Here is a 15,475-nt window from a genome sequence, read left to right as displayed (position 1 = left end):
AGAATTATGTTCTTTGCAATGCTTAGTACAATAGCCAGGACTTTGAATGTCCAGTGGCAGAGGAGTGGATAAAGAAGTTATTGCATAGATAATGCAATACTGTGCAGATATTAGAATATATGAAATCATACAGTTGGCTGCAATGTTTATGGAACTGGAAGGTATGTGAAGTGAAACAAGTCAAAGAGTTAATGACAAATTCCACTTCTCTGGGGAATGCAGAAAGATAAACCAAGAATGTCAAATGATATTGGATAGGATTAAACAATGTCAAGCCCTAGGCCTTGCATTATAAAACTCAGATTACCAGAAAATAGGGGAGAAGAGATGGAGAAGGAAAAGGCAGACTATAGATCATATGGGGACAGAAGCGTAGAACCTTGGATACTTTGCTTGGATACTTTAGTGAGGTGCAGTAACTTTGTACATCAATGCTCTAAACTTAAATATTAGCATAACCATGTTACCAATACTATAATGTAAAAATTATTTTTAAAGACAAGCATATTTGTTGCTAAATAGGCAGTAAACAATGGGTATTTACCCCATTTCTAAATAAGGACAATTATAAGCTGGAACATTATCCCAAGATCAAATTGTAAGTTCAATTTTGATCCAGTCAATAAAATTACTAAAGAAATTAATTTGTCTTGTAGCATATTTTATTGTTGAAGCACAACTTATAATGTTGTTATAATGCTGTTATTGATTTGATTCAATGAACACAAATAAAACTAACCTTCCAATAACTACATGAGATAATTAATCATGACAGTGAACAAAAAAAATGTATGGCAAGAAAATGCAATACAATTGCAAGTCTGTCTCCAGGGTGTGCCACAGAATTGCCAATACTCAGAGCACCCAGGAACTGTATTGCTGCAAATGGGACTGCACCTCAAATCCCAGTTGGCCAAAGGGCTGAAATGGATGCATGTTCCAATCTCCACAGACTGCTTTTTATTGAAATGAACTGAGTGGGCAAGATAGGACTTTCATCTAAGCGTCAGCTTCTGAAACAGACAGTTTGTCCATATGAAGAGGTAAGAAACTTCTGGGTGTGCTCTGGTGAGTTTTTTAGGTTCTACAAAGATAGGCTACATTGTAAAAAAGAAATGAAAATGAGTGACACATTTTGAGGGCATACAAACAATATCTCAAGTAAGAGATTTCTAAACTTAGATACATAAATTCGCATTAGTTTTCTTAACTATAGAAAGAGAAACTCCATCCATCCAGAAACATTTTTGTGGCGTAAAATGATCACTTCCCTACAATCCCTTTTAACTCCATATACCTCACTCAAATATACACACACATACACACTCACATGCTAAAACACCATTAACCGGAAAAATGAGCAAATGCATATTCAGATTAGCTTAGAATTATGCAGGGGACAGACTCTTCTTAGATAATTTCTCTCTGACAACTAGACTTAAACAACCTTCCAATGCACTAATAAACATAATCACATACTCACAATGAGGAATAATTACTTGATATTGGTTTATTTCCTTTTACTCCATACCTACTCTATTCATATCTCATTGCATATTTTGAGATTCTCAAATATATGTATCATTGTTCTGAGAATGATCACTATTCCATTTTAGAAAAATGATTCAAAATCCTATTTTCAGAGCCTTCTGAAATCTTTCCTTATAAGTGTTCATCAGTTTAAGAATTTCTCAATGGATTTTACTAGTGAACTAATTTTAAATAGATAAAATATACTATACTATTTGTATGCTTAGGTGACCTGCTCAATAATTAATAGCAGTTGATATATAAATTTGAAATAAATCTTTATAAGCTACTCTATTTTTGTTCCATGAAAATGATATTTCATAACTCATATATTTTCAACTAATGACTGAATAAATTATTTTTAAGTTTATTTCAGGAATATTCTTATCTTTTAAGAAGACCCTTTGGAGAGGCTGTTTTTTCAAGCTTTTAGAATGGGAAATTAGGGTTGGAGGACAATTAACATGATGCTTTATGTTAGCCGCAGTGACTGTGAGGATACTGGGGTTTGTGTATAGGCACTACAAACACACACTGCTTTGAAATAGTATTTTCCTGGGGGGAGAGAGACAGCTCGGCAGGCTGAGCACAGGCTTTGCAGCAGGAAACTGGGAATCCTCCCTGTACTGCAGAGATCAACCTCGGAGCACAGAGTTATGAGTCATCCCCAAGCACTGCTGACCGACCACAAAATAAATAAGAAAAAATAGAACGTTTTTCTGGAGAAAAACATTCATTGCTCATTCTCCTTTGCTAACACTTTGGTTGTTTGCTGGTTTATTCACTCTAGAAATTTAGAACGAGTCCTTTACACCATTTAACCTACCTCCTACCTTCCTTCCCTTTCTCTCAGATTATCAGAAAATTTTTCAGAGTCTAAGTTAGTTTTGCTCTTTGGTACTTTATTTCTACCCAGGAATAAAACCAGCTACTAGTTTTCTTTTACTCGAAGGAAAAATACTGAGTGAGGAACAAAAGCATCAGAAACATTTGCCCTTAAGCAAGACAAAACTATAACCCTCCAGCATAGGCACTGTGTGGTTGTAGGGGTGTGTGACAGGGAGGCTGAGGAGAGTCTAGAAGCCTATTCCCGAGCAGAGTATTGAGAGGAATGACACCACAGATGGAGAGGGCAGCTCCCTGCAGTTCTCGAGGCCTGCAGCCATTGCAGTGACTCACACACAGGGGCAGCTGCTCCATTCAGGGGCCTGAGGGGGAGGTGCTCCTGGGCCCTCCAGTGCCAGGGAGCACTATGCCAGCCAGGAGTGCTCAGACACCAAGGATAGAATTGTCTAAGCGGTATGTATAGATAGAATTGTCTATTCTGTGTAAGAAGCATGCGGTCCCAGGGTCTTAACTGGTGTCGGCTGCATGCAGGGCAAGCTCCCTGTGCTTCCTTTGTACTTTTATTTTCATGTGTAGTTTAATTTTCATATCCACGGACGGATGTCTACAGATTTGGTAGAGTGGGGGCAGGGAGAACCCAAACATCCTTGAAAGGACTCCTTGGCCACTCCTACAGTATTCTGCAAACCACACTTGCAGTTCAGAGCTCAGGCCCAAGAAGAGGTGCCCCTACGTTCCTGTCAAGCCTGAAGTTGAGTGAACCCAGGGTAGAGTGCCCCAGAGTCTCCAGCGCTCACCTGGCAGTGCTCAAAACTGCCTGTTGCAAGGGATCAGTTCCAGGACAGGCTCAGTGCGTGGTTTGCATGCAGGAATCCCACCCTCTGCTCCTGCCAATTGGTTCTCAGACACTTCTGAGAACAGAGCTGGAATGACTCCTCGCCTTACTGGGAATGGCCTAAAAGGAAAAACATCAAAAATTCAAGAAGAACAAGTGAAAAAAAATAGGCAAATAAGTCAAGTTGATGCAAAACATGTGACCTAAAACTATTTGACTCTATGTCCCACTCCTACACTTTGCATCCTCTGACCTATGTCTGGAGTTTCGACACTGTTACATGTGTAAAATTGAAACAGCAATGTCAAAGATGTAATTTTTCATAACCAATGTTTATTTTTTTCAAATAGACAAATTAACTAAATTGTTTGATATGGTTATCACTATACAAAAACTCTTCATATGTATAAAGGAGAAGTTTTGATTCTTACCCAAACTTCATGCTTTAGACTGATGTTACCAAAAATATTCTATTCAACAGATTCCATTTTTTCCTAACAGTCAATCAGTAAGAAATCAAGCAATATGGAAAATTTCACTGGGACTGGGTTTCTCCTCTTGGGATTTTCAGCCAAACCTGAGCAAAACCTCTGTTACGCTTCTCTGTTCTTGATCTTATACATGTTGGCGTTAGCTGGCAACTTGCTCATCATCACCACCACGTCCCTGGATGACAGTCTCCGGTCCCCCATGTATTTCTTCCTGAAGTATCTCTCCCTTCTGGATCTCTGCTACATTTCCGTGACTGTGCCGAGATTCATTTACAACTCTTTCATGCACAGTGGGAATATTTCCCTCTGGGAATGCATCGTGCAGTGCTTTGCTTTGGTCTCCTGTAGTTCTGCGGAGATGTCCATGCTCACGGTGATGTCCTATGACCGCTACGTGGCCATCTGCCTTCCCCTGCGCTATGATGTCATCATGGACGTCAGAACCTGTGTCCAAGGAGTTGTAGGCGTCTGGGTCAGTGGGGCCATCTCTGGAGTCATGAATACGGCAGCTACTTTCTCCATCTACTTCTGTGGTCCCCATGTCATTCACCAGTTCTTCTGTGACATCCCCCAGATCCTCAGACTCTCCTGCTCCAATGAGTATCTGGGTGAGTTCGGTGTCACTGCCTTCATGGCTTTCCTGGCATTTCTTTGTTTCCTGTTTATTGGGTTCTCCTACGTGCACATATTCTCTTCTGTGCTGAGGATGCCATCTGCGGAGGGCAGAGCCAAGGCCTTTTCCACCTGCCTCCCCCACCTCGCTGTTGTCATGCTGTATCTTTCTACTGGTGCCTTCGAGTTTCTCAAGCCTCACTCTGAATCTCCAACTACTTTGGATCTCTTTCTCACTATTATGTATACAGTAGTTCCCCCAACTTTCAATCCAATGATCTATAGCCTGAGAAACAAAGCCATAAAGTTAGCTCTGAGAAAGATATTTCAAAGAAATAATGCACTTACTTCCTTTCATTCACTATTAAGAGAGAAGTTCAATGTATAACTGGTAATGTTTATAGGTATTTCTTATAAATTAAATTTTGTGTGTATTTTGGCCACACCAGTGATGTCAGGGCTAACTCTTCGCTCTGGTAGTAGTTGTCACTACTGGTGTGCGAGGGTGACCATGTAGGTTCCTCAGGATTAAGTCATAAGCAGCAGTATGCAAGGCCAAGCAGTATGCCACCCAACCTGCTATACTACCACTCTGGCTCCATAGTTTAAAATTTATTTTATATAATGTTTTATGTTTGATTAAACCATTTTATGTATGTGCTACCTGGAAACTAAATTAATCATACTTTGGGTCACAGAAAAATCAGTTATGTGTATTTTAAGTATTCACTGTATCACTGTCATCCCGTTGTTCATCGATTTACTCAAGCGGGCATCAGTAACATCTTCTTTCGTCCCTGCCCTCAGATTTTAGCAGCCTCTTTTTACTTGTCTTTTCCAATGATTAGAGGTTCTTTCAGGGCCCCGGGAATGAGACCTGTTATTGTTAGTGTATTTGCCATATTGAATACACCACTGGGAGCTTGCAGGCTCTACGGTGTGGGTGACATATTCTGGGTAGCTTGCCGGGCTCTCTGAGACATATATATATAAATGTGTGTGTATTTCCCATTATGATAACGTTGCAGTAATATATCTTCATTACCCTAAAAAATCAGTTGTTAATATAATGAAAATATCACTGTATTTAAGACATCAACTGAGTTTTGTTTCCCTAGTAATTTTTTGTCTATGATGGAAAATAGCTATCTCTTTTAAACTTCATTTCCTATTTAGACCAGAGTTTAAGCAATCCATGATATCTGAGAATCCATGAATTGGCTCTGATTCTAATCTCACTAGCCATCCAGAGCTCCATAACTCTCGACTAATACCTCTAGGCTCCAATCAGATATGCTCGTTTCCTTGAAAACATCCCAAACCTCATTTTCTTTGCACCTTTCAAATTAATGACTCTGCATTCCTTCATAAAGAATAAATATTAAAATAAAAAATAATTTAGGAAATCATAGAAATATGGGCATACATATGTATATTAAGCACTTTATTGTACAAAGTTATTGATGATATAGTCTTGGTCCATCAATTTTCGAAGTCCAATCCTACCACCAGTAGAGGCATATTACTGAAAAATTTTGTTGTTTAGAAAATGGTACCTGTGGAGGTAGAGTCTGTAAAAGATAATTTCATGTTGGGATATACTGATGTTCCGTTTCAATTTTATTATGTTACGAAATATTATTATTTTGTCTACTGATATATTCCCTATGTTGTAATGTTAATATAATAATAGACATTTATATCACAAATTTAATATTTAAGTTGTTTCATTTTTCAAATTGTTTTAATTCCCTCTATATATATTATCATGTCAAATGTAAATTGTGATATTTCACCTTTTCTTTTCCAAATTGAAGCTCAGTGATTTATTTTTCTTGCATAATTGTTGTGGTAAGGATTTATAAGACTATGATGAATACAGGAGGATAAAAAACATTTTTGCTTTGTGCTCATCTAAGAAATAATTCAATGTTTTGCAATTAACTATGATAAAAGCAAATAGTATTAAACCAAATTATGTGACTGTCCATCAGGTAAACATAGTTAGAGCTCTCCAGAGTGTGAAACTCAAAAGCATCTTCTTCAAGTATCTGAATCTTCTTCAAGTGTCAAGGAAAAGAAATGAACGACATTGTATTTAAAGTGGCTCCCATGGCCATAAAACTCCCATAGGCTAAAAATTAAATGACACCCTATTGAAGATTAGAAAATATTTCACACAATAATTCAGATAAAGGCTAATATCCATTGCATATATATACATATAATTCTATCAAAAAGCTCCACAGTCAAAGTATCAAAAATCCCATCAAAAATGAGAAAAACTCATGATGGACAGACATTTCCTCGAAGAACACATACAGATGACCCACAGATACAATGAACTATTTGTTGTGTTCTGATATCAGAGAAATGCAAAAAAATAAAATAAATGGATGAATAAGCAAATAAATAGACAGTGATAACATCTCACACCTGTGAGAATGATAAATATAAAATAACACAGAATAACTAGTGCTGTGAAAAAGGAACACTCATTCACTGTTTGGAATGTTGTCTGTTTTCTTTTCTATAAAAAGCATTATGAATATTTCTCAACAATGTAGGACTATAACAGCAATATAATCCAGCAATTCAACTTCTGGGCATTGACCCCTCCAACATGAAGAATATTAACACAAAAACTAAACAGAATTATGTTCTTTGCAATGCTTAGTACAATAGCCAGGACTTTGAATGTCCAGTGGCAGAGGAGTGGATAAAGAAGTTATTGCATAGATAATGCAATACTGTGCAGATATTAGAATATATGAAATCATACAGTTGGCTGCAATGTTTATGGAACTGGAAGGTATGTGAAGTGAAACAAGTCAAAGAGTTAATGACAAATTCCACTTCTCTGGGGAATGCAGAAAGATAAACCAAGAATGTCAAATGATATTGGATAGGATTAAACAATGTCAAGCCCTAGGCCTTGCATTATAAAACTCAGTTTACCAGAAAATGGGAGAGAAGAGATGGAGAAGGAAAAGGCAGACTATAGATCATATAGGGACAGAAGCGTAGAACCATGAATAATTTGCTTGGATACTTTGGGTTCTCGAGAGCCCGGCAAGCTACCGAGAGTATCCCGCCCGCACGGTGGAGCATGTTCGATATTCCAAAAGCAGTAACAGCAAGTCTCACAGTGGAAACATTACTGGTGCCTGCTCAAGCAAATTGATGAACAACAGGGACAACAGTGCTACAACAGTGCTACGTTGGTGAGGTGCAGTAACTTTGTGCATCAATGCTCTAAACTTGAATACTGGCATAACCATGCTACCAATTCTATAATGTAAAAATTCTTTTTAAAGACAAGCTTATTCATTGCTAAGTTGGCAGTAAACTGTGGGTATTTACCCCATTTTTAAATAAGGGCAATTACAAGCTGAAGCATTACTCCAAGATCAAATTGTAAATTCAATTTTGATCCAGTCAATGAAATTATTAAAGAAATTAATTTGTCTTGTAGCAAGTTTTATTGTCAAAGCACAACTTATAATGTATTATTGATGTGATTCAATGAAGACAAATAAAACTATCCTTCCAGTAACCCGGTGAGATAATTAAATCATTTCAACAGAAAAATTGCATGGCAAGAAAATGCAATACAATTGCAAGTCTGTCTCCAGGGTGTGCCACAGAATTGCCAATACCCAGAGCACCCGGGAACTGTATTGCTGCCAATGGGACTGCACCTCGAATCCCAGTTGGCCAGAGGACTGAAATGGATGCATGTTCCAATCTCCACAGACTGCATTTTATTGAAATGAACTGAGTGGCCAAGATATGGGAGATATGACTTTCATCTAAGCGGCAGCTTCTGAAACCAACAGTTTGTCCGTATGAAGAGGTAAGAAACTTCTGGGTGTGCTCTGGTGAGGTTTTTAGCTCTACAAAGATAGCCTGTGTTATAAAAAGGAATGAAAATGAGTGACACATTTTGAGGGCATACAAACAATGATATCTCATGTAAAAGATTTCTAAACTTAAATACATAAATTATTTTCCTTAAAAATAGAAAGAGAAACTCCTTCCATACAGAAACATTTTTGTGGAATAAAATGATCACTTCCCTATCAACCCCTTTTAACTCCGTACACCTCACTCAAATATACACACACATGCACACTCACACACGTGCTAAAACACCATCACTCCAAGAATGAGCAAATGAACCTGGAGGTTAGCTTTCATGTGTGCTCGGGACCAACTCTCTGGGATAATTTCTCTCCATCAACTAGACTTAAAAAACCTTCCAATTCATCAATAAACATAATCATGAACTCACAGTTCAGAATGATTACTTGTTATTGGTTTATTTCCCTATACTCTATACCAACTACATTCATATCTAGCTACATATTTTGAGATTCTGAAATATATATATCATTGTTCTAAGAATGGGCTGGAGTGATAGCACAGCGGGTAGGGCAGTTGCCTTGCATGCAGCCAACCCGGGTTTGATTCCTTCATCCCTCTCGGCTAGCCCGGCAAGCTACCGAGACTATCCCGCCTGCACGGCAGAGCTTGGCAAGCTACCCGTGGAGTATTCAATATGCCAAAAACTGTAATTAGTCTCAGTTGGAGAATTACTGGTGCCCACTCGAGCAAATTGGTGAGCAACAGGATGATAGTGCTACAGTGATACAGTTCTAAGAATGACCATTATTCCACTTTAGCAAAATTGATTCAGAATCTTATTTTCAGGGCCTTCTGAAATCTTTTCTTAGGAGTAATTGTTCATCAATTTAAGGATTTCTCAATGGATTTTGCTTCTGAGCTAATTTTAAATAGGCAAAATATACTTTACTATTTGTATGCTTAGGTGACCTGCTCAATAATTAATAGCATTTGATATATAAATTTGAAATAAATCTTTTATAAACCACTCTATTTTTGTTCAGTGAAAATGATATTTCATAACTCAGATATTTTCAAATGATTGATTGAATAACTATTTTTAAGTTTATTTCAGTAATTGTCTTATTTTTTAACAAAACACTTTGGACAGACTGTTTTTATTTTTCAAGCTTTTAGACTGGGAAATTAGGTTTGCGGGACAATTTATCGGATGCTTTATGCTAACCACAGTGATTGTGATTGTGGCATATCATTGTGCTTGCATAGGTCCCATCAACACGCACTGTTTTGAAATAGTGTTTTTCTGGGGGAGAGAGACAGCTCACAGGCTGAGCACAGGCTTTGCAGCAGGAAACTGGGGCTCCCCCCAGCACTGCAGAGATCAACCTCTGAGCACAGAGTTATGAGTCGTCCCCGAGCGACCAGAAAAATAAAAACAAATAACAAAATAGAACTTTTTCTGGAGAAAACATTCACAGTTTATCTTTATCTGCATTTTGGTCCTTTGCTGGTTTATCCACTCTAGAAATTCAGGGTTAGAGCTTCACACCCTTTAGCCTTGCCTGCTCCCTCCCCCCACCCCCATCTCTCAGGCAATCCCAGAGTTTTCCCAGAGGCTAAGGTTGGTTTGCCCTCACGTCCTTTGTTTCCACCTTACTGTGAAATCAGCTGGTAATTTTCTTTCATTCCAAGAAAAAACACTGAGAAAGAAGAAGAAGCATCAGGAACTTTTGCCCTCAAGCATGACAAAGTTATAACCCCCCAGCGTAGCCACGTAGCCACGGGGTGGCCGGAGTGATGCGCCAGTCGGAGGGCTGAGGACAGTGAATGGTTCAGAAGCTTATTTCCCAACGACGTGTTGGTGTGTGGGCTGAGTAGCACTGTGCATGGAGAGGGCGGTGCCCAGCAGCTCCCGAGGGGTATGTGGGCTGAGTAGCACTGTGCATGGAGAGGGCGGTGCCCAGCAGCTCCCAAGGGGCCTGCAGCCATTCTCCATGACTCACAGCGGCAGGCTGCTCCATGCTGGGGCCTGAGGGTGCCACACAGCTATGGCCCACCAGTGCCAGGGAGCGCTTTCTTTGTAGTTTTATTTTTATATGCACATATATGTTATCAAAATCACACAATCATGAAATCCCGTTGATCGTCGAGTTGCTCGAGCGGGCTCAGTACCCTCTCCATTCGTCCTATCCCTGAGATTTTAGGAGCCTCTCTCTACCTGGCCTTCCCAACGATGCCGCATTGGAGGCTCTCTCAGGGTCAGGGGAATGAGATTCAGCTGGCTACTGGCTTTGGCATATGGATACACCATGGGAAGCCTGCGAGGCTGTCCCATATGGGCAGGAAACTCTCAGTAGCTTGCTAGTTTCTCCCAGGGGGAGAAGTAGGTTATAAGTTATCGCTTCTTGGGAGCTTGCTTTTAAGTCTCTGGATGTTGGCCGTTGATGGGATTGCACACACCTGGGTTCCTCTGCCAGTACTTCATGCGTGAGGCCTGTCCGAACATGTGGAGAGGGGCCTCGAGCATGGCTGTAGCTAGGTTCCGGTGGTCTTCGGCCGCCAGGAGCTCTGCTCGGAGCGGGGAGGGAAGTTGGAGCCCATCCCCTCCGAGGGGCCCCGGGGAAGACAGCCAGGCGTGCGGGCAAGAGACTCTCTGCATCACTCTCTTCTGGGAGCTTGCTTTTAAGTCTCTGGATGTTGGACGTTGATGGGATTCCACACACCTGGGTTCCTCTGCCGGTACCTTCATGCGTGAGGCCTGTCTGAACGTGTGGAGAGGGGCCATGAGCATGGCTGTGGCTAGGTTCCGGTGGTCTTCGGAAGCATATAAACATATATAAACATATATACAGACACACATGTCTGTATATATGTTTGGTGTATTAAGGGCAGGAGAAACCAGCCACTGCTGATGGGACCCCTGAGCCACTCTCGTGACATTCTGTAAAGCACAGTTGCTGTTCAGAGCTAGGGCCCCCAAAGAGGGCCCCTAAAGAGGGGCCCCTAGGATCATGTCATACTGGGCATGAGCGATCCAGTCTAGCAGTGTTTGATGGCCTCTAGGGCTCACGGGCAATGCTCAGAAACCGACTGTTGCAAGGGATCAAGTCTATGAGGAAGTCAAGTGGTCCTCTGCACGCAGGAATCCCACGCTCTGGTCCTGCACAGCTGGTTCTCAGAAAGCCACGAGATCAGGGCTGGGAGTGGCTGACAGCATCACTGGGAGTGGCCTAAAAGCAAAATCTCGAAATTTCCAAAAATTGCAAGTTAAAAAAAAAAGGAAACAAGGTCAGTTTCACCCAGAACATATCACCTAACAACCCTTTACATATGTCCCAGCCTCCTGTGCTTTGATTCCGTTTAATCTTTGTCTGATTTGTAAAATTGAAATGGCAATGCCAAAATGCATAATTTTCCGTAACCAATATCCATTCCCTTCAAATAGACAAAGTAACTACATTGATCGAGATGGTTATCACTACACAAAGCCTCTCACATTTATAAGAAGTGTTGATTCTGATTTCTCACAACTTCACAGTTTAGACTGGTTACCAAAAAAAAAATTTCTATTCAACAGATTTCATCTTGTCTTGCAGTCAACCACAACAAGAAGTCAAGGACAATGAATAATTTCACGGGGAGTGGGTTTCTTCTCATGGGTTTTTCTCCCAATTCTGAGCAAGAACTCTTTTATGCTTCTGTGTTCTTAGTCTTATACGTGTTGGCTTTAACTGGCAACATGCTCATCATCACCACCACGTCCCTGGATGACAGTCTCCAGTCCCCCATGTATTTCTTCCTGAGGCATCTCTCCTTGCTGGATCTCTGCTACATTTCCGTGACTGTGCCGAGATACCTTTACAACTCTTTCATGCACAGTGGGAATATTTCCCTCTGGGAATGCATCCTGCAGTGCTTTGCTTTGATGACCTGCAGTTCTGCTGAGCTGGCCATGCTCACACTGATGTCCTATGACCGCTACATGGCCATCTGCCTTCCCCTGCGCTATGATGTCATCATGGACGTCAGAACCTGTGTCCAAGGGATCGCCGGCGTCTGGGTGAGTGGGACCATCTCTGCAGCCATGCATACGGCAGCTACTTTCTCCATCCGCTTCTGTGGCCCCCGCATCATTCACCAGTTCTTCTGTGCTATTCCCCAGATTCTGAAACTCGCATGCTCAAGTAAGTTTATGAGTGAAATAGACGTCACTATCTTTACAGCTCTGCTGTCATTTCTTTGTTTCCTGTTTATTGGGTTCTCCTACGTGCACATATTCTCTTCTGTGCTGAGGATGCCATCTGCGGAGGGCAGAGCCAAGGCCTTTTCCACCTGCCTCCCCCACCTCGCTGTCGTCATGCTGTTTCTTTCTACTGGTGCCTTCGAGTTTCTCAAGCCTCACTCTGAATCTCCCACTGCTTTGGACACGTTGCTCACTATGATGTATACGGTAGTTCCCCCAGCATTGAATCCAGTGATTTATAGCCTGAGAAACAAAGCCCTCAAGTTAGCCCTGAGAAAGGTGTTTCAAAGAAAAGAAGCACTTACTTCCATTCACTCACTATTGAGAGACAAGTTCAATATATAATTGCTAATATTTATAGAGCGGATTGATCATTTTGTGTGTGTGTTTGGCACACCCCTGGTGGTACTCTGGGCTTACTCCTGACTCTATGTTAAGGGATCACTCCTGGTGGGCTAGGGGAACCTTAGGGGCTGCTGGAAATTGAACTCTAATCAGCAGTATGCAAGGCAAGAGCCCGACCTGTAAAATGTAATCACTGTATCACTGTCATTCTGTTGCTCATCGGTTTGCTCAAGCGGGCACCAGTAACGTGTCCATTGTGAGACTTGTTACTGTTTTTGGCATATTGAATACACCATGGGGAGCTTGACAGGCTCTGCCATGTGGGCAGGATACTCTCCGTAGCTTGGCAGGCTCTCGAGAGGGAAGGAGAAATCGAACCCAGGTCGACTTCCTGCAAGGCAAACGCCCTACCCGCTGTGTTCTAGGGCATGCACAGGGACAGGGACAGGTGGGCAGTTTGACTGGGGCTGTAACACCTGTCAAACAACAATGCAGGTGTCCTGAGGTGAGCTCAGAGAGGACAGAAACCTCCCGTGGAGCAGAAGGGCAAAAGCTCTCTTGATCTTGATTTTCAGTAGGAATACAGACCATGAAAGCTGGGCCTCAGATCCTCCTGCCTTTGGGGGTTTTAAGCAGGAGGTGTCAGAAAAGTTACCACTGGGAAAACTGGCTTGTGGTGGCCAAGCCACAGGTTGGCTTAGATGTTGCTCTTCCTGTCATTGTGATGCAGAATTCACCAAGCATTTACATCCCAAACATTCCTCAGCAGGTGGCCTGCAGCTAGTAGAGTTTGACAGATAATAGGCTACATTTTAAGTGATGTTTCAAGATTGATGAAACCCTTTTGTATATGTGTAACCTGGAAAACTAAAATAAACTTATTTGGCGCTACAGAAAAACGATTTGTGAATATTTTAAGTATTATTCTACAAAATCAGTTTGAAAATATTGCAAATTTCACTATATTTTAGACAACAACACAATTTTTTTCTAGTAATTTATGTGGTGATTCTGGAAAAGAGGTGAATATGACATTCATAGCTCATTTTCCTAGTTTTGCTGGAGCTTACACAATACATGATATCCAAAATTGATTAGATCACTCTGATTCTACAATCGCTAGCGTTCTATAACATCCTACCAATCACCCTAGGCTCCAATTTGAAAAGCAAAGATTTCCTTAAAACATCACATATGCCTATTGCTTTGCCTCATCAGATTCCTAGATTACTATGCATTCATTCATAGGGGATAAATATTTAAAGAACAAAATAATCTGGAGAGCCACAGATATTAGGATTTTATTTTACATATTTATTTTTTAGGCATCATCATTTAAAATGCTGTTGATAATATAGTCCCAGGTCAACAATGTTCCAAATTCCATATCACCATCTGTAAAAGCACAATACTAAAAAATTTTGTCATTTAGAAAATTGTACATGTGGAGGTATAGCATCTAAGGAATAATTTGATGTCTGGATAATTTGATATTCTAGTTAAATTTTATTATATTATTGTGCTATTATTTTGTCTCCTGAAATATAGTTTTAATATGATATTAGACATTTATTCCACATGTATTCTATGTAAAATTTTAAATTTTCAATTGTTTTTGCTTTTCATGACATGTTCTAATTTTTTATGTATATTATCATGTCATTTGTAAATAGTGACACTTTACATTTTTTTCAAACTTGGATCTCAATGATTTATTTGTTTCTTGCTTAATTGTTGTTGCAAGAATTTCTAAGAGTACACTGATTACAGATTAACAAAAGAAATATTTTTGCTTTGTGCCCGCTTAATCAGAAATCTTTCAGTATATCACAGTTATCTGTAATAAAAGAACATGGTATTAGAACAAAATTTATTAAATAAATATCTCGAGAGCTGTCCAGCATATGAACCTCATAAAAGTCTGCAATTATTTAAAAATGGTGGCAATAATAAGTAAAATAATGGTAAATGAAGTATATCAAATTAAAAATGGTTTCTATGGCTAAAATATTCCAATGGCTAAAAATTAAAAGACACCTTAGTGAATGTTGGAAAATATTTGTACACAATAATTCAGATAAAGGGTACTATCCATTATATATAAGATTATTAAAATGCTCAACAGTAAAAGTACCAAAAATTCCATCAAAAATGGGGAAAAAAGATGGACACTTCCCTGAAGAAGACACACAGATGACCAATGGATATTAAAAAATGCATAATGTCTTCTGGTATCAGGGACATGTAAATAAATAAATGACAGTGAGATAACATGTCACACCAGTGAGAATGGCATGTATATAAAAAAGATTGGAATAACCAGTACTGTGAAAAAGGAACCTTAATGTCTATGGAGAGCGTTAACAATATTTCTCAGAAAACTAACAATACACCTCCAATATGTTGGGAAAAATGCAACTTCTGGGCATATATTCCACCCAACAACAAATAAACATTTACATCATAACTAAGCCCAACTATGTCCCTAGCAATGCTTAATACAATAGCCAAGACTTGGAATCAACCCAAATGCCCAGTGACAGACGAATGGGTACAGAAGTTATTATACAGAAAATGCAATCCTGTGTAGCTGTAAGAACAGATGAAATCATACAGTTGGCTGCAACGTTGATGGAATTAGAAGGTGTATTAAATGAGATAAGTCAGAAGGCAAATGGCAAAAACCAGATGAACTCACTTATCTAT

The sequence above is a fragment of the Sorex araneus genome, chromosome 2 (assembly GCF_027595985.1).
Source record: "Sorex araneus isolate mSorAra2 chromosome 2, mSorAra2.pri, whole genome shotgun sequence".
In the NCBI taxonomy this organism is placed as follows: Eukaryota; Metazoa; Chordata; class Mammalia; order Eulipotyphla; family Soricidae; genus Sorex; species Sorex araneus.
Note: the sequence above shows the minus strand (reverse complement) of the source record.